The following is a 19,740-nucleotide window of genomic DNA, read 5'->3' as shown; positions in this document are numbered from 1 at the left end:
TTCACAGATAACACTCTTCATCTAAACCAACCCATCTCAGGATTTTAACCACCTTCCATCTATTAGAGACACAGGTTGTGAAGTTGGGAGGTTTGGCTTCCAGGGCTTCTCCAGGGGACACTGTAGTTGGTGTCCATAAGGAATGCTCCCACTAGCAGGCTCCCAGGATTTCCAGGTGCAGGCATCCTTTAGAAAGGAAGATGAAACTTCACTTGGCCATGAAGACAAAGTCACAGATCACAGAGAGAAAGTAATAGGGACTCTTGCCTTTAATTTGGAAATGCTGTGGACAAACCAGACCACTGTTGTATTACAGACCTTCGCCCTTTGAATCTATATTAGGTCCTATTTAAATTTTATCTAAATGACAGTAGATGGTTCTCTGTAGCTCAGAAGTCCTCCTTGTCCACTGCTTCAGTAAGCTCTGTGTTGACATAGTCCTAGCTCATTGCAAATGTTTTTCTGGACTTTTCAAGTCAATGCTAAAACATAAGAAGACATTCAAGCTTTTTGTTCTCACCAAGGACACTCTGCTGTGCTCCCTGGGACTGCCCTGGAGCTGGGTGCTTTGTGTCTTCATGGCACAGAGGAGATGAGTGGCTTGCTCCTTCATGGGGCCTGGGATAAGAACCAGCCAGAACAAAAAAAAAGTAAAAAAATAAATCCCTACAGAGTAGAAAGATGAGATTTAAAAATTGGGGTTTACTGCACTTCTGCAGGAAACAAAACTTATGGGACTTCTGGTCCTTCCCACAGGAGCCTGGAGAGGAGGTGTCACTGGGCCAGCACCACAAGTCCTGCCTGGGATGGGGGATTGAGGATGGACCATTGATGGCCTGGGAAGTCTCCTGTGGAGAGTTTTCTCAGAAAAACCTTATTTTGACACATTCTGATTTTGACAATCTGTCATTTCTGACAGCACATCCCACAGTGACTCCTGCCTGGCTTTCCTCAGCCTCCTTTGACAATGTCCATAGGCAACCTGCAGGGAAATATCTCCTGGCAGCAATTAGCACCTTGTCCAAGACAGAGGGGTGGGATCAATCTTGGATATTTCCATGCTGTCTGACACAACACTGCAGCCTCAGATGGCACATGTGGCATAGAGCAGGGGACTGCTACCAAGGAAGGAGGAGAGAGGCAAAAACCATGTGCCCAGCTTCAAATTAAAGGTTTACAGCCCCTACTGAGATGAAGATTTCCCACCTGGACCAAAGGGCAGACGTGGAGCATCAGGTGTGCAGCAGGAAAGCCAAAAATCTGCTGGCACTGAAAAAGATGCTCAAGCTCCCCTGCCCTGGAGATGGCAAGGAGGTCTCCCAGGGTTCTGAGCACCAAACATCCCTGCACTTTAGAGAGTGTTTGAGGGTATTACTGGGGTTACAGCCAAGCTGGACCCCCAAAGGAAAAAACAAACAAACAAACAAAACCCCCACAAAACAAACCAAAACAGAAAAGAGCAGGGCAATGACCTGAGAAACAGACCCTGCAGAGGGAAAGCCAGGTGGCAAGTTTCTGTATCCCTGCAGCAGAACTGGGGATGGGAGTTTCCCAGCTCAGTCAGGCTCCTGACAATCCCAGCCTTCACAGAGGCTGAAGCACTATCAACTATGAATAAATCGTGATGGTTTTTTTTAGGGATATTCTCCTTCACAGGGAACTGCCTCTTGCTTTGGGGTGTAATGTTGGAGTAAGCAGCTGGGCACTGAGTTTTACCGGGTCCTAAAATGGGGTTTCTGACTCATTTGTCTCTGCTTACTGCCATCTAGTGAAGAGTGCTGGGAGGACGATATAACCCCTCTTCCCCTTGCTCCCGAGCACATTAAAAGAAGGATGAGAGACTCTTAGGCATCAGTTGTTCCAGGCAAGTCAGTGTGCAGCAGATGAGAAACAGAGAGGCAGGAAGATGCTTTGTATTTGATGACCCCATTTCTGAAAGGTTTACTGACTTTACACGGAGGATTTTAGATCAAAGAGTGGTTTAACCAGCTGCCCTCTTTGACTTCTGTCCCAGTGGATCCCACTGGCACAGGGAAAGCTCTGGGTCATTTAACTTAGCCAAGTGGAGAGCCTGGTGTGGGGCTGAGATGCTGAAAGGGAGATGCCAAAGTAATTTGTTTAATTCTAACAGGCTAGGAAGATGGAGGTGGGCTCTCTTTTCCTCTAGTGTTTGGTTTGGTTTTTTGCTTTTTATCTCTAGGATACAATTATGGATGAGAGTGTGGTCATAAGATGGGGATCTGTAGCAGAGAGAGCAGGGATGGGATATGGTCCCCACTAAGCTCTCAGCATAGAAGAAATGCACAAGTCTGGAGGTCTTGATATTGAAGTTTTTGGGGACAAACTGTATCTTTTCACACGGTCAAGTCAAAAGAAGAGGTGAGAGTTGAGATGGAGGGGTTGAAAGATTTGCTGTGGATGTTCTGCCATTTAGGGCACATTGGGCTGGAGGTCTCTCAAACATTTGATGCTGATTTTGGGGGTTTTTTCTATTGTTTTAAGAAAAGCCTAAAATGCTCAGAAATTGGCCAACTCTTACAACATGGCTGAGCCCCATAACTCAATCCTGTCACAGGATGCTTGCACTGGGAGCTGCTTTGCACCTTGCAGAATCTCTCAAGATTGAGCACTTCCCACAGTGCTAGGTAACACCAGAGAGCCTGGGAAAAGCAAATTAATTCTTCAGCTGTGGAGCTTTGTTTCAGTAGCATCCCAAGCATTCACAGTCCCATTCTGCATAAAGTCTGAGCCATCCAGGGTGTTCATACCCAGCACAGTATCCAATTAAGTACGTGTAATGCAGTCTCCAGCATCCTGACTTGTTTATCAGGTCCTTAATTACACCAGACTTTATTCCAGTGCTTGAAGATATTGCCCTTTGGTGAGGCCTAAAAGCACCAAAGGGAGCTGCTGCAGCCAGTGCTTCATCCAGATCAATATAAAGGGGAAGGATAACACGATTACTGGTGGATTAAATTGGAGACAATAGCAATATCATGATGTATTGGAAATGTGGAGCATTTCATCACGAGGAAGAGAACGGGAAAAATCCCACTGTGGTGAAATTGCTTTTGAGAGAGGAAGAATGTCTGAGTTCCTGGGATACCTTAAGGATATTTCCTTCATGGATTATCAAGGCTATGATTTGACAATTTTCATTATTTAGTCTGACCTGTACACACCAGATCATAGAATTTTGCCTCATCATTCTTACTTTCAAAGACTATTTCCATTTTTACATAATTCAGTGGCAGAACCACAGATGACAATATTTTCCTATTCCCACAGAATCATTTTGAAGCCCTCTGTAGTAAATATTTTCTAGAAGACTTCCAAGGCATTTTATATTCCAGAAGCAACTTATGACCTTTTCATTACCCCTGTTCTAGAAGTAAAATAACACCACATGTGGCTTAAGCATCTCTGAAAGATAACGGAAACTATTTGCAATTTTGGGTAGAGTTGAAATAGTATGTTTGTCTCCAAAAAAGGGGAAAAAATGGTAAATATGCTAAATTTTTTCCCATTTCATTTTGAATGAGTGTAAATGTTTCCAACCAAATGAAACTAGAGGCTGTTACCTGACTGCAATTTACTACAACCCCTATGCACGCCTTACATGGCCCCTGAAGACAAATATTCAGATTTCCTTTATACACATTATTTTATTTCTTTTTTGGCTTATTGTTGCCTTTGCCAAACATATATTTTGATAACTTCCTGGTGTTTCATTACATGGAAGATGTAATATTTGAAATCCACATCTGCATTTTAATTGAAGACCATCACATTTTCCAATCTGCCAAAGGTTTTTCAAAACATTCCCTTTTAAGTCCAGCCCAGTATGTTTCTTTTGACCTGGCCAGACCTTTATGGGACATAGTTTAAGGCTTGATGTCATCAGTAGACTTAGCCATGCCTAAGAGCAAAATATTTTTTTTGTAGATACATTTATTAAGAAATGGTGACAGTCTCCACATCTCTGCCTTGCGTGTTCACCACTGGATTTCTTGACAGATATTTCTGTGCTGGTATTGCATGTCTAAAAGCAACATCCATAAAGAATTTACAGGCTTTATATTATTTGAAAGCTTTTTTTTTTTTTTTTTAATCTCATTTCATCTCATTTCTCTGCATTGTCTCAACTTCTTCAGCAAACCACAGCATTTCTGACAGGAGCTGACCCCACTAACCCCTGCAGATCTGCTGGGGGCTTGAGGCAGGGGAGAAAAACACTATTTCATGGATCATGATGAAGCAAACAGCTTCATCAGGGCTGCAGTCATCTCCCATCATTTGTTTTTGAAAACACTGCTGTGGGGTGCAAAACCTGACGTCTTGTATTGCAGCTCATCTCCATCACTGCCTGCTCTTCAACCTCCCCTGGGAACAGCTCCCTGCCTCTGATAACCTTGAAAAAGCCCACTCAGCACAAATTCTCCACGTTTTATTTCACTGAGAATCAAGCAATACCGAATACAGATAACAGCCCATTTATGTTCACTCTTGTTCTCCCAGCTTGTAAACACCTTCTGAATTCATATTCCCATCATTTGGGCTATAATACTGTTCCCTAAGCCATAAAAAGAACAGTTCTAAACTTCTTGACAGCTAATATTTCTGTTGAGCAATATTAATGCATTGTAAGTCTGACCTTAATACCAACACACTGCAGTCTGATCCTGCTCAGTGCTGGGTCCCTGCTGTGCCTCTGAACGTGCCCTGATGTCCCTGGAAGGCAAAGGTGCTCAGTAATCATCAGGACTGGACTTCAAAGCAGTGGTCATGGCACAAAACAGAAGTAAGATGCTTATTTTCAGTCTAATGTGGAGACACGTGTTTGTAGGAGCTAAAATCTACTGGGAAGTCTTCCTGTAGGGAATGGCATCCCCTGGCTGCTGCAGGCAAAAGCAGTGGCTGTAAGTGAGATCTGTGTAACAGGTAACTCTAACTAAACACCTCTGGTTTGCACACACAGCCCACTTGTGTGAGCAAAGTTTAGCTTTGGGTTTCTTTAGCTGTATGATTCGTTTTTATGTGAATTGTTGCATTTACAAGAGCAATGTTCTTAATTTAGCAGCATTCATGGTATGTGAAAGCCAGGATGATGCTTGGAGTCACATTCTGCCAAAGAGCAGCAGTCATCTATTAAAAAAACAATTATAACCTATTAACACACACCTCTACACATCCTACATTACATCAATTTCTCTGACATAATGAGAATCTTATAGGTAAGAGGTAATCTTATACCTGAAGCTGCAATCTGCACACAAAGACATCCCAGCCAAGTTTCATCTCCTTGCCTTTTGGACTAGAGCGGTCAAAAATCTCAAGAAACAACTCTAGGGAGCTTGCTTGGCTGACTTGATGTGCACAATTAAGCCCTGATTCTCACTTCCCTTCTGTGGAAAGATGTTTCTAAATGCTTCCAGTGTTGCATACTGGTCTGTGAGCCATCATCCTTGGCAGGACAGGAACAGTCAAAATGCAGAGTGGTGGAGCCAGGCCTCCCTCTTACTTCTGCTCCATCCATTTCTTGGTTTTGTCATTTGGCTTTGGGGTTTTTGGCTAAATTTTAGATTCCTTGAAGCCCTGCACTCTTCATTGGCAGAGCCAAGAAAGGCATTCCTAGAGGATTTCCCCTTCCTTCTATAGGACCTCAACACAATTAGAGCTGTTTGAAGTACCTTGGTTTTCTGGCTCCTCCAGCACTAACTGATAAAGCCACTGATATGCTGAGATGTTTGGCCAAGTGGGAATTAAGTTTTCCAGCTGCACTGGGAAGGTTGGCTCTGTTCTGCTGCTGCAAAGCTTACCCAGCCAGGTCACCAAGGCTGGGAGAGCATTGCTCAACCTTCCCCAGACCAGATGCCTGATCAGCTGCACCCCACATTCTGCAGATGGGGAATGAAGATAATTAAGATTAAAACCTGAATTTTCTGTAATAAGCTGCTCAGTTGTTTTCCTCCTCTTGTCATCTCCCATTTGAAGTAACACCCAAATCAGGTCCCTGGACAATTTATTAGGAGCTGAAAGCTGCAGCCAAAGATTGACACATTTGGGTACTTTGGAGGAATTAATGGATTAACTCCCAGTCAAAATCACTTTAGAATTCTCCCTTCATAGCCTGCAAAGTTAAATCACTCTGGGCAGTCAAGTAGAGCTACCGGCTCTAAAAAACCTTCAGAAATTTAGCTATAAATTTCTCTTGCCTCTGATAGAGAGATAAAACTTTGCTCCTGTAGCAAAGTTAAACTTTATAAACAACACAGCAGGTAGAAGGGGCTGAAGAACAGGGTGTCAGTGTCAGGAGCCAGCACCACCACCCCCCACCACTGTCTGCAGGGAGGAAAAGTTCAGGGCTGGGGAGGGCTCAGAGCACAGATCCAGCACCAGGGGGTTGCAGGCAGGCAGCATCCCACTGGGAATGGGGCACTCATTTGTGAATTTTCCAGCACTTGAGGCTTTTTTTTTTTTATTATTTTTATTTCTGTTCAGAGGCCACCACAGCTTCTAGAGAAAAGAACTCGATCTCAGGATGGAGATTTTTGTGCCTCAGCTACACAGGCACTCAGGTGAGAGTCTTCACTGGTCTAAATCTGACCTTAAAGAGCAGGTAACACTGGAAAACACACTTTTCTCTATCCTCATTAACCCAATGTCTACTGCCTGCTGCTGGCAAACCAAGGAGCCACTTAGTTTGGTTTTCAAAACCAGCTTTTCAGCCCTAAAAATCTGTGCCTCTGTGGTTGGAGAGACAGCAGCAAAGGGGAGGGCTGGATGAAACATCTGCTCTCATACCTCCAAAGGCTTCAAGGGGCTTCACAGGCATGGTATCCTGGGCATGGTGACATGCAGGTCACCAAAATCATGCCAAGCAAGAATTGAATGAGCTGGATTCTATTTCATTTTCACCACACACAGAAAACAAGGTCCATACTTGCAGCCCATGGGTGCCTTAGGCTAGAACTGTAAGTGCATCAGCAACCATCTGACAGGCAAATGTTTGCATACACAAGGTTTAAGTGGAAAAAATTGAGACCCACTTTCTGAACATCTGGCTTATGCAGAAGTTCTTCTCTAACATATTTCAAGTACTTTGGAAAACCCTTGTGCCAACGCTTGCCCATGGCCTGCTGAGTCCAGAGACTTCTGCTTGCATTGCCTTTCTATTTCTCCTTAAATGACCTGGATCACAGGAGCTACATTTTGCTGCACAGCTTACTCACTGGGACCCTGAGCTGGGATGCACAGTTCATATCATCATAGAAGAAGTAAAATTGTAAGTGCAGAAATGTCAGCTGCTGTAAATCAATCCAAGTGCACTGTTAAACATGCTCAGGTCTCTGGGTTTTTGCTCCTTTGGGAACTGTACAGGACTTTGCTCTCCTGAAACAGGGTACAGCACTCAGGTGCCTGCCTTGTACCTTGAGCATTAGGTGCCCTACAGTAGCTGTTGTGATCCTTAGACCTCTCCCTTTCCCAGGATCCAGAAGAGGTGTCCCACTTATCCCTCACCCTACAGGAACAAGGATGGCAGTGCTGACTAGTCTTGTACATCCTAGTATGAAAACTAGCTGCTTCTTTTTAATGTTAAGATAACCCCCTCTCAGCATCTTATTTCCATGGGTACCGAAGCATTTTTGCATCATTTCTCTCAGTTGGGATCAGTCAGAAATGCAACACTGAAACACAGAATTCAGGTCCTAAAGGTTGTTGTAGAAGAAGCATCTAAGTAAGGGTATCTCTGTCCACACTGTGGCTTGGCCAAGGCATTAGACATAGACAGAAACACTCTTTGGAGGTTACATCTGGAAATGCATCTTGTGGAAGGAAAGAGACAAAACAAGGAAACTGAGGAGCAGTGAGAGGTGAGATGTAGCTGAAAGCCTTCATTAAAGACCCTGTGGCACACACTCTGTCCTGCATTTAACCAGAAAACTCATTTCAAGCTTCCCATGCACCATGGCAGAAAATTAAGCTGTCAGATATGCTCAGGGGGAACATGCAGACCTACAGAACACATTTTCTCTGTCTGCCAGGATAGTGCATTTTAGCAAATCTTCCTTCTATTTCTCCCTATATTTTCTATATATTTTCTATATTCTATTCTATTCTATTCTATTCTATTCTATTCTATTCTATTCTATTCTATTCTATTCTATATATTTTCTATATTCACTATTATTGCCATTCCCAAAGTAAAAGTTATCTTTTTTAGTGGGGTGTTGAGGTCTGACTCTCATCTTGCAGTTGATAGGCAGTGATAGTGCTGCAGGACTGAAAGATGCCAAGGACCTACATCAGAGTTTCACACCACATCTCAGTGTCAAACTGAGCAGAAATACATTGATAAAAGAAACAATTGTGACATTCAGCCTCAGTTCTGGTCCTCCCCCTGGTGTCCTGCCTCTCTCTACAGAGTATACAAGGCACTGAGTGCAGACTACAGTTAGATATTTCAGATAGTTCTCAGATATTTCAGATAGTAACAGCTGTGATCAATCCAGAATACAGATTTTGGATGCTCTTTGTGTGCTGAGCACTGGAATTTATCCCCCCCCTGCCCACCCCAGGGGATGGGATGGCTGTAGCCACAGAAGGACAGAAACACCAGAGCACTGGGCTGTGTCTCTCCATTAGCTGTAGAAAATCCTGATCTCAAACAGCTCTACATTCATATGAGGCAGGAAAAGAAATAATTTTTTTCAAAGTGAGCCACACCAAAACACATTTAGTTCAATACATCTTGCAGGTATGATCTGCTTCCAGATCAACCACCTGAATTAGAACTCAATCTAGACCTTTCTATTATAATTTCAAAGAAATTCAAATTACTGTACCATATTCTCCTTATCAGCAAGTTAATGAAATTAGACAACCCAAGCTGTAATGAGCAAAGGGTTGTCAATGAAGAACATAAAAGACATTTTAGCTGAGAAGATTCTGATGGTAAATAGAGTAGATCATGGAGCAGACTGGATTGCAGCAGGGTAACCTGAAGGATTTGTCATCAGATTACTCTATATGAAAGTATTCCAAGAGCTAACAACCATTTGTGAATGTACTGAATATCTAAGAGCTATGAAGATCTTTAGCATGAATAATTTTGCATGTTACTCGCTTTTTCCTACTCTTCTTTTCAAAAGGAGAAAATAAAAAAGTCATTGCAGCAAATCAGGGCTCTCAGCAATTTTATGGTAGGTCCCCCACTGGTGTAAAATACCTGTGTCCCCACTGGCAGCAGTGGGATCTCCTGATGGAAGTGAGGCACTTTAGAAGTAACCAACCAAGTGAAGTTTGTTACTGTAAACCAGTGAATAACTGGGTGTAAGTAACTCATGACTGCAGGGAAAAGCAGATTATGGCACCCTGGCCATAGCCAGCATCCAGGTGGCAGAAGGCTGAAGGGACATCTCTGCAAGAGACCAGCTTAGGAAGGGCTGGGCTGCACTTGGGTTTGCTCAGTGCCCTCATTGCCTCAGCCATCTGCACTACCCCTGAGCAGAGCAATGAGATGCTGCTGCCTCTGATCATGAGCACAGCTGGGAAAAAGGGCACATCTGCTTTGGGGTTTTTTCAATAAAAAGGCTTACCCTTAGTTTTGGCTTCCAAACAAAGACACTGAGCACCACTGAGCACTTTGGACACCTCTACCTCTTGATGTGACTTTTCAGCTGGCTAAGGATTGTCACTGTCACCAGAGGGAGGGAAGGGAGGGGCTGCTGGACCCTTTTGTTATCAAGATGTGGTTCCTACAAGAATTTCCATTAGGAATGAACAACCTATGAACAACCTGTGGAACAACACCAACTTGCAGAGCATGACTTCTAAAGGCTGCGAACTTAATTTTCTGCATTTTCCTAATAGGGAAATAATCTTGATAAGAAATATCTTATTAAATACACTTCCATCTTTTCCTTCTTTGGCTCAATTGCCACTGAAACAGCTGCTGAAATGTAGCTTGCATGGTGTAATGAATTGCAAGTGTGTAATGAATTGGAGGGACTGTGAGTTAAGTTTTACTGCCTGTAAGCACCCAGAGACCCATCCAGTCTCAGCTTTTACTTTTATCTATAATCCTTTGCAGAGCCTCTCTGCCAAGAAGTGTGCACAGCATATTGGTGATATGTGAACACTTAGCAAGAAAGGAAAAAAAAATTAAATGAAACATCCATTTGGGGAAGCAAGTATTAGATTTTAGCCACTGCTGACTCAGCCAGAAAGTAATTTTGCTTACAGTTCTTACTGTCCATTTGCTCTGTCCAAGGGTTTCTGCAGTCAGGGTAAAAATTCCCAGTTTGGAAAGGCTTGTGGACTGGGACATGAATCAGTCCTTGGAAGGACCTCCTGAAGACCTTTGTTTCCATGTGTGGCTGAGCACTGTATGGTTTGCAGAGGCAGCCTGGTAGCTGAACCTGGAATCTCTCACCCAAACCTGGGTGAGGAATTGGTTAAAATTCCTGCTGTTTGCATCACAAGGGCATCCTGTCGGATGCTCTGGCCCTGCATTCAGTCAGTGGCATAATTATAATCATTACACGGAACACACAGAGGGCTTATTAAATAGCTGTACCACTTAAGTATGCACTAATTACATAAAGCATAGTACAAGGACAGCACAGAATGTCTCCTAATATGAGTAGCCTGCATCTCTGGCATCCATCTAAATTAAAAACATTCTCAAAATGATAACCTTAAGTAACTGTGTACTTCAGAGGCAGCTGTGAAAGAGTTAGAACTAACTCAATCTACTAAATTATGTGTAAATGGCTCCATTTTTATTAGCAGTCTCCAATGTATACAAATTTCAGTGGTAAAGCAGCCACAACAAATGCATTACTCCAGTATCTATTATCATCTCTTTCTTTTCTGTCAAAACATTTCCCCAACCCTAAAGACTAGCTTATAAATTAAAAACAAAACAAAACAAAACCCACAAATGAAACCAATACCAAAGAAAACCAGAGAAAAAAAAGATCCTTGCTTAAAATTCCCTCCCTTGGCTGGTTTTCCTAAAGGTAAGATACTGAAATATTTGAAAATGATGTGGAGGGGAAAGCAGAAGGCTATTTTTACTAGGCACATTTTGGTAAAAGCACTCCAAACAATTATGATACTTGCTAATGCAATCTACTCCAAACACTGCTTGCATTAAAAATCCAAGGGAAACTGAAATCCCCTGTCAGCTTCTCTTTTACTAAATACAGGTTGCCATTCCTCCTAGCAGTAAAAAAGGGACCAGTACAAAATAAATTCTCTTTGATTAAATAGCAAGGATGGGACTGCAGCTGCTTGGACACAGCTACTCCATGGTCTCTCCAGAGGTAGGGAACTGTAAGGCTGACGGCCCAGATGGGGACAAGAAGGCACCATGGAGAGGGCTGGGTGTAGTCTGGAGATGCTTTTGCTGTTACAAGAGGCAGAATAGCATGGAAGAGAATCAATGTGTGATGGATCCAAGCAGTTTTTAAGGCAGATGAAAGAAGAAGAAAGATGTCTGCCAAACTCAGTAGTGAAACTTAGAATAATTCAGATCAGCAGCTTAGATCATGGGTTCACTCCTCTAATGAAACACTGGTTATAGCCTACTATTGTCCCAGGCATACTTTGTACTCTGAATTCCTGGTGGGTTCACCTGGACTTCTGCCTATGGAGATTATCAAGGTTGGCCTCTAAATGACATTACCTACAGCAGAGGGTGTGTGCTCCAAAGGTTTGGGATAGCAGAACTCAGGGAAGTAACCTGAGTGCCAATCCCAGCTTGCTCAAAGACTCTCTGTGGGATCCTGGGCAAGGTTCCTTTGGGCCTTTTTCTTCTGATCTCCACCTGTAAAATGCAGATAATAACCCTTCCTCTACTGTACATCATAGGGTTGTTGTGATGCTTAATTAAAGCATTTAGAAAGTCTTTCAGAAGCAGCAGTCTATAAATGCTAAACAAGGCTGTTATTCTTTCTCCCATGGTTACCATCAATTGTTTTATTGATCTAGTCCATTATAGGCTCAGGAAAAGAGTTGTTTTATTACACTGAGAACTTAGAGTTGAATAATTTCTTTCTTCCCAGCTAGACTCAAAGTTTTCCCCCACAGATGTTTTTAGTCATCAAACACGTTGACTGAATTCTACAGAAAGAGGCAGGAAAATCCTGGGAGTCATTGCCCATTAACTAAGAGTTAAGAGGTTTTTTTCAGATCGTTCCGTAACAACTGACATGCTCAGTTCATTGACATTTTTATGTGAAATAACTTCAACAAAAAAATATCTCTGCTCTTCAGCTATGCTGGATGAAAAACTACTGGATATTAAAAGGAAGCTTCCTACTATTACACAAGGCTTTGACTCAGGTTATTGATTTCCTGCAAGCTGAGGGTCCATAAAAATCTCAAGGTTTTTCACTTAGCGTTTGCACGCAAAGAAATTGCAAAATCAGTCCTCAGTTTTTAACTGCTTTTAGGACAAATGAACTGATGACAGTGTAAAGAAATTACTAATAATAGAAGATAATTTAACTACAAGCAGTGTTAAATATTCTTTCTTATTGTTATGAAAGCTTATTCATGCTAAAACATATTGTTAAAACATGAGCTCCATGCAAAAGCAGCTTTTCCACTATGTCAAAGTATCCTGGCAGTCCAATTATTATGTATCAAACCTCTGAGGACACTTAGGTTATTAAAAAAATATATTTTTAATTGGTTCACAAGTAAGGCAGCTGTTGATAACATAACATTTAGCATTTCAGAGAATGCTGAGCAATAAACAGGTGCTTTGTTACTGTGCCCCCTTCTTTTTCAATTACAGGAAGAATAAGGTTCTTACCAGGAATCAAAAAAAGGTCAGTTTGCAATTAGAGCTTTTTGATGGGAAGAGGCTCTGATGGTGAGTCCTATGATTCACAAGTCCACCACTGAGACTTAAAAAGGGAAAGGGAGGTCAAAAAAGTTCTCTACAGACCTGTTCTGATGCTTGTCCATTGGCTGGCAGTTTCCAGCTCAGATTAATAGATTAATTCCTATTAACAAGGCACTAAGCATGCACAGCAGAGGTGGAGTTTTTCACAGGGAATATGGAAATTTACCTACATAAAACAGAGATTTGGGGAAAAAAGTGTTATCATCCCTTGACAGGAATGGAGATCTGGGAGAATAAGTGGTATGCTGAAAATTGCAGCAGAAATAGGAAGGGAACTCACAAAATGGTTTGGGTTGGAAGGGAGCTCTAAAGGTCATCTAGTCCAAACCCCCTGCAGTAAGCAGGGAGATACTCAACCAGATCAGGTTGCTCACTTGGCTCTTGGCTTGGTGTCTCATTCTAAGAGAAATCCTGACTGTATTTTCTTTCTCCTCTGATCCTACAGAGCTCCCTGGGGGCCAGGTGAGGGTTTGAATTAATGGGATGGCAGTCAGTTTATCTGCAGCCCTTGTCAAACAGTCCTTATCAAGAGTCTGTGGCCACTAGTGTTGAACTGATGAGACTGTGAGAGGGGGGGCATCCTGTATCCAGCAGATACATCTCTTGTCTGCCCATACCTATAGCAGCCATACCATTGCATGCATGGCATCTAAAAATCTCTGTGCATTTTGGGTACAGAAGCAATACCTGGGTGACTTGAGTGAAATAACACTGCAGTAGTGCCCAGTGCCCAGTTGTACCTGAAAAGGAGATGTGTGCAGGAGAGAGAGAGAGGTTCTTCTTAGAAAAGTCTAAAATAAAATGAGGTGCAATAAAGCCCCAGGAATAGCTTGTGATGGGATCCTGTGGTCTACAGTGTCCTTGGCTGACATCAGCTGCCCTTCCCTCATCATTATGGTAGGAGGACACCTACTCACTGTCAGCACACTAATGAAAGGTGACCTTTAACCTCCTTAGAAGGAAAATCATGACAGATAAAACACACATCCTTATACTGCTAGCATCATGCCTGAAGGTTGGCCTCATGGGAATGTTTGATGTTCAGGATACTGCTATGGCCATGACTCTGAGGGTCTTTTCTCCAGTTACAGACATCTCTGTGTGAGACAGCAGAGGAAGCATATCTGAGGCTGTATGCACATGTTGTTCAACCAGTGTTCAGTCATTCAGGGTTGAAACAAGGGCTACAAGTGAAATCAGCTACTGATTTCCTTATTCTAAAATAAGAGCAGAACAGAGCTATAAGACTGCCTTGTTATTCAATTTTTTTGAACAGAGATTTCAATATAAATATAAGGTATACATTTACCTTCAGTGCAGCCACGTGCATTTGGAGACAGTTTTGTTTTGATTTTTTCTCTAACCAGCTCTTGAAATGCCTGAACACAGATGACTTTCAGGGTTTTCATTTTAAGTGCAGCCATGCAGTGGCAAGCTGGCCAACTATGCAGCATGAGGATACACAGCCCTGGTGGTGGGAAGCTTCTGCCATGAAAAAGGAGTGTTCAAGTGCTCCAGGTACTTTGACTCAGTGGTTTGTGACTATTTCTGCATAAAATAAGTCACTGACATTGACCATAGAATAGGAAAAGTAGTATATAAACATTTTTTTTAAAAGTTAGCATGTACCATCTAACTTTTAAGCCTGTAATAATACTTTGGGCTTTACTGTTGAGCTCTTAGCAACCATGAAAACTTAAGTATCCTTTAAAATTAAATCTAGCAGCAACTTCCAGTATAATCTGGCTCCAGAAGCTGAGGATCTAAACACAATTTCAATAACATAAGGTTTATTCTAAACCTATTCTAAAATTATGGGAGTTGGCAACTGCAGTCTAACAAACTGGCACTTTCCAAATCCTAAGCAGAAGGAGGGGAAAAAAAAAGGAAAAATGAGTGTGTGCCCAGGTTGAAGTTAACATCCACCTACATCTTCCTGGCACTCATGTGCACCTGGAGAAGAGCACCCTGGCAAAACAGGATGCTTTATTTTGCATTCATGCCTATTCCTCATACCCCAAACCTTGCCTAGGAGTTTAGAGCAGGTAGGCAAATGAATTCTGCTTGGATGTATAATCCTGGAGCTGAGTAAATGCAATCAGCCTTGTGGCAGCCTAACAATTACAGAGCCCCTCCTGAGTGATTGCAGCCAGGCTGGAAACTTGCATGCACTTCCAAAGGTAATGAACCACAACTGAGGAGGTCACAAGATAAATCATCATCCAGAGCTTCAAAGAACTGGGCAGTATCCCAGAAGATGGTCCCAGAGGAGGCACTATCATCCTTTTGGCTGAAGCTGGGCAGCATCTCTTCAGCTTCCCTAAGTCAATGCTGTTTCCACACCCTCCCTTACTACCTAGCTGTCACTTGAGCCTGGGGTGGGTTTCAAACTTCATGATGAAACTTGGAGAAGTGGCCCCAGAGGAGCCCAATGGAAGTCATGGAGTGTCTGAAACACGGGGCACAGGCTGGCAGGAGGCAGGGCCAGCACTTGATGTGATCAATGGCCCTGGCACTGGGGCTGGGCAGCACACTGGGGTCACAGCCACGAGGCACCTTAAATCAACCTGTCTTCCTTCACATTTAAAACTTCCCTTGATTAATGGTGCTGAAAGCCTGATAAATGAGAATCAAGTGAGCTGTGCATACAGATATCGGCGCAGATTAAATAATTAATCATCTTGTAATTAATAAAGACAGATACTGGCTTTTTCTGAACTTTCCCTCCTTCTCTCCTCACACAGGCTTTAAAAAGGTTTTTGACAAAAATAACTACAGACACCAGCAGCTAACCCTGAGCTGGGGGGGAGGGGAGCCCCACTGCTTCGTTAATCGGGCAAAATCTGTGCATATATTCAAGCAGTAATGAGATCTCCGGGGCAAAGTATGACATCTGCTCCAGAAGTTCTAAAATACAGGTTAATTTACACCAGCCAAACCTCTTTGAAGCCAGGCAGTTTGATTTTCACTTGTAGACTTACTGTAGTAACTCTGACAAGCATCCAGCCCTCAAAGGCCTTGACATTACTTAGCTCGTGGTAAACGAGCCTATCAAAGCAGTGTATGAATAACACAACCAAATAATCCATTGTCAGAGGAGGAGCAGAGTCCTTGCACATCATCATGAGAATGGTCACTTGCCTCAGAAGTGGCCATGTCTAAAGAGGTTGAACACAAGCCCATAGCACTGCCATTATTTTCACTATGATCATCAAGAGTGCAAAATAAGAAACAACAGAAGGAGCATCTATTAGAGCTGGGAATTAAAAGAAAAGGTAAAAGTGTAAGTGGGAGCTGCCTTCCTTCAGGCATTTCCCCATTCATTTCCCTTATTTTCCTGGTTAAACTTTGTGTTCCCTTTTTTTTTTTTTTTTTTTTAAATGCATTTTAAAATTTTTAAATAGCCAAGGTAGTACAACAAAATTATCAAAGTAGTTAAAATACTCTTGATACAGCAGATACACCTAAAAAATTTTCATCCTGGGGTCATTCATGGTGGGTTGATGGTTCAAGTGCCCTCCAAGTCAGCTCCTGGCAGTCCCTTCACCCCTTTTTCCCTTCTTGTCAGAGTACTCATGTTTGGGACCCTGCAGTTCACATCTCTTGACTTTAGGTGAAACACAACAGAGGCCCAACAGTAGCCTAGAAGCTGCCTAACATGAGTTCAGATCCCTGTGCCCCTGCAGAACTTTTCACTTTCATTAAACCAATTTATCTAAAGGGGTTTATCCTTGGGAAGGTTAAGAGATAACTCAATTATGACCTCGTAGCACTTGCACAAGGTGGTTTCACTCAGGACTCAGCTCTTCAAACTGAAGTAAAAGTCATAATGAGCTCTAAAGGATGCCAGCTGAGCATGGGTGAATTCAAACTTCAAGAAATATCTTAGCCTTTCCCTCTTGTTTCCTTTTGTTGGTTTTTTTGTTGCTAAAAAAAAATGGTTACTAATATCTAAAAGAATATATTAGAGAATACAGTAGTTTACCAATTAGATGCAGCCCTCCAAGGAGCTTTTTCTAGAAATTTATGTCACAGATATTCCACTGCCCAAATAAGGACTTGATACAGAAATTACTGGATAAATTTCTAATGCAGAAGACTAGATGCTCATAATGTTTGCTGGCCTTTGAAAGCCACAAATACAAATGAAATAAAGCAACCAGAAAACACAGACCAGTGGGACAAACAGAGAATGAGTCAGGTCCGGCTGTGTCTTAGACAAATCAATTTATTTCTACTTGTCTGAAAAGCCCTTCCAACAAATTATTTAATGGGATTATTCTAAATCTTTTTCACAAGTCAGTCTCAAATCTGATTTCAGAGATTACCTGCTGTAATAATCCAGACATAATTCCTAGAACACATTCAAGAATGATGACTCCAATGTAGGACATATCAAGGCTACAGAAAAACTACAGATACCCCAAGAGGTCCTGCTCCCTAGGAGCCCCTGGGAAAAGGTGCTGTGTATTTTACATGCTTGCCAAATACAAATGAGATTTTTATTTTTTGTTTTTTAAAAAAAGGAGAGCAGAACTGATGGGGCAGTATGGACACTATCGGGAATGTAGCAGGAAGTAATCAAGCACAAGATCACGTTGCTTGTGTGATTGTTGCCATGACATTCAAAAAGCACTTACTATTATCATAGCCTATGAATATTCTGTCGGCTGATTGATAGTCTGTGGCTTTGTTTCCTTGTAAGCAAATGCAGTGACAATATTAAGCAATTACTGATAATGTCACCCAGCTGCTTTCCCACTGCCTGGATGATGGGATTTCTGAACTGCAGAAATGACAACAATTTTATTAAAGCATGGAGCATCCCCCCCTGCTTGCTGGCATTGCATTTGACTGGTGATAGCACAGCAGAAGGTTTCACTGGAGCAAATTAAAGAAACACATCCTCAGTAAACTTTACCATGGGAAGTAGCATGGGGCTTATTTACCTCTGATGAGATCAATGAAGCTCTCTAAACACAGCAATTAAAAATACAATTGGTAGCAATGTAGCCTGCTTTAAGGCATCTGTGTGCCTGAGAAATCTATACAGGAATAAACTTGCTAAAGTACATTTCCTGTAAATAATTTCCAGTAAATAATCACTGTGTAAGTACTTTGTAGGTTCTCATGGAACAGTGGTGAAGGCCACCTTTTCCACAATTAAGCGTTGTGCTAGCAACCTGCCAAGAGCTTTCATGTTGGGCTTAATTTATGGGTGATTTACCAAATTGTGTCCATCTTTTCCCTAGTTATCCAGCAAGGATTATACATCCCAGCATGCAATGCCTTGGCATGGGCTAATGTAACACTGGAATCATAACAGGAAGGTCTGCAACCACCCTTGGTAGGGGATTTGGGGTTGCTCTTCAGCCCCAAGCTAGACCAGGACTAAAATACCATCACTTCATGCAACTGTTTAGAGCTGGAAGACACCTCTGTTATTTCTGGCTTGAAAAAGAGGGAGTTTTAGCTGCACATGTGTGCCAGCTCTTCATTAGTTGCACTGGAAAAGAGAAATCCAGGTCAGACTTCAGAGATGCAAAGAGCCCATCTCCTCCCATGGCCTGTGCTGCTCCCTCCTTGCAGGATGAGGCTCATGAGAAGTTCTGGTCCAAAGTGTTCAGGGTCTCAGGTAGCCGTGAGAAGCACAGTTCCTACACCATGCAGTAGGGATTAAGGGCTGGGTCCATGCTTGCTGTGGTTTGTTATGTGTGGCCACAATAAAGTGGAAGCAGACACTGCAAGTTAGACAAGGTAAAGATTTAGCCCTAAGTTCACAGGGGTTTGGAAGAGTTGCTCTAAAACCCTATAAAATGTAATAGAGATGAATAATCTCCTCCTGAGGTTTTAAAGAATTTTATAGCAAGTCTTTTATTTTATATTAATTTTTATAGGATGGTTAAAGTAAACCTGTAGCAACAGTAGCATTTCCTGAGAAATTTTACAACAGGTTGCCAACAAAACTTGGCATGAGGATATGGGCAGAAAGAACAATATTGGAGGCTGGCAAATGAGAAAAGATGTGAAGGGTTTCACAATAAAAGGCAGCAACTTACCAGTAGGGTAAATCTCTATGCCATGCAGGATATAATTTAGACTGTACTGTTTTGGATCCCAAACTGCACATGAATCAACAGCAATGAAGCTATACAAAAATAATAAAGAATAAAAAGGCAGATCTCATCTGAGGGAGTTGTTCAAGATGTAGTAGACATCTCTACAACATGGAGATTGTGTCCACATTTGGAAGTCACCTTCTGAGAAATTACTGGACAGTTTCTGGAAGAGGGCAGTGTGGGTAACTGAAGTTTAGAAAATGTGACCTGTGAAGAAAGGTTAAATGGTGTAAGCAGAAAAAAGAAGCCTGATGGGTTGTAAAGCACTTTGTTGTAAAGAAATATGGTGGATGGGGCTGGGACTAATTGCAAGAGGAGGACAGCTTGGTTTATTCTGCAGAGAGAAATGAAATGAGCACTATGAAACCCTCTTAACCATAGGACTAAAGCACTGGGAGAGGAGGTGCTTAGCTGAGGGTCAAATCTCCTTTTCTGGAAACATTGAGAACAGTTTGGACAAACTCCTATGGCCAACAGTGCAGCAAATGTGCCTCTTTTGTCTCTGAGACCAAGTGTCTCCCAGACCAATTCTTTAAATAAATTTTGGTGCACAGTCAGAGTTTGGCATATGCTATTTCCTGAGCAGGTTACAAACAGAGCCTCAGAATATTCTTTTGAAAGGTGAGTAGGTAGTCAGGTACTACAACTTTGGGGGAGATAAAAAGAGAGATTTAAGTAACTTCCCTAAGGCCAGGAAGAAAC

The 19,740-nt window shown here is 42.2% G+C and overlaps 1 protein-coding gene across 4 annotated transcripts in view; it reads right to left on the bottom strand.

Annotated features, from left to right (window-relative positions):
• The window catches only part of FRMD4A (FERM domain containing 4A), a 367,278-nt gene that overhangs the window by 247,187 nt on the left and 100,351 nt on the right, over window positions 1-19,740 (bottom strand). The window lies entirely within an intron of this gene.

The sequence above is a fragment of the Heliangelus exortis genome, chromosome 1 (assembly GCF_036169615.1).
Source record: "Heliangelus exortis chromosome 1, bHelExo1.hap1, whole genome shotgun sequence".
Classification (NCBI taxonomy): domain Eukaryota; kingdom Metazoa; phylum Chordata; class Aves; order Apodiformes; family Trochilidae; genus Heliangelus; species Heliangelus exortis.
The sequence above is the reverse complement of the archived record's forward strand: the minus strand, read 5'-3'. Positions and strand labels throughout refer to the sequence as shown.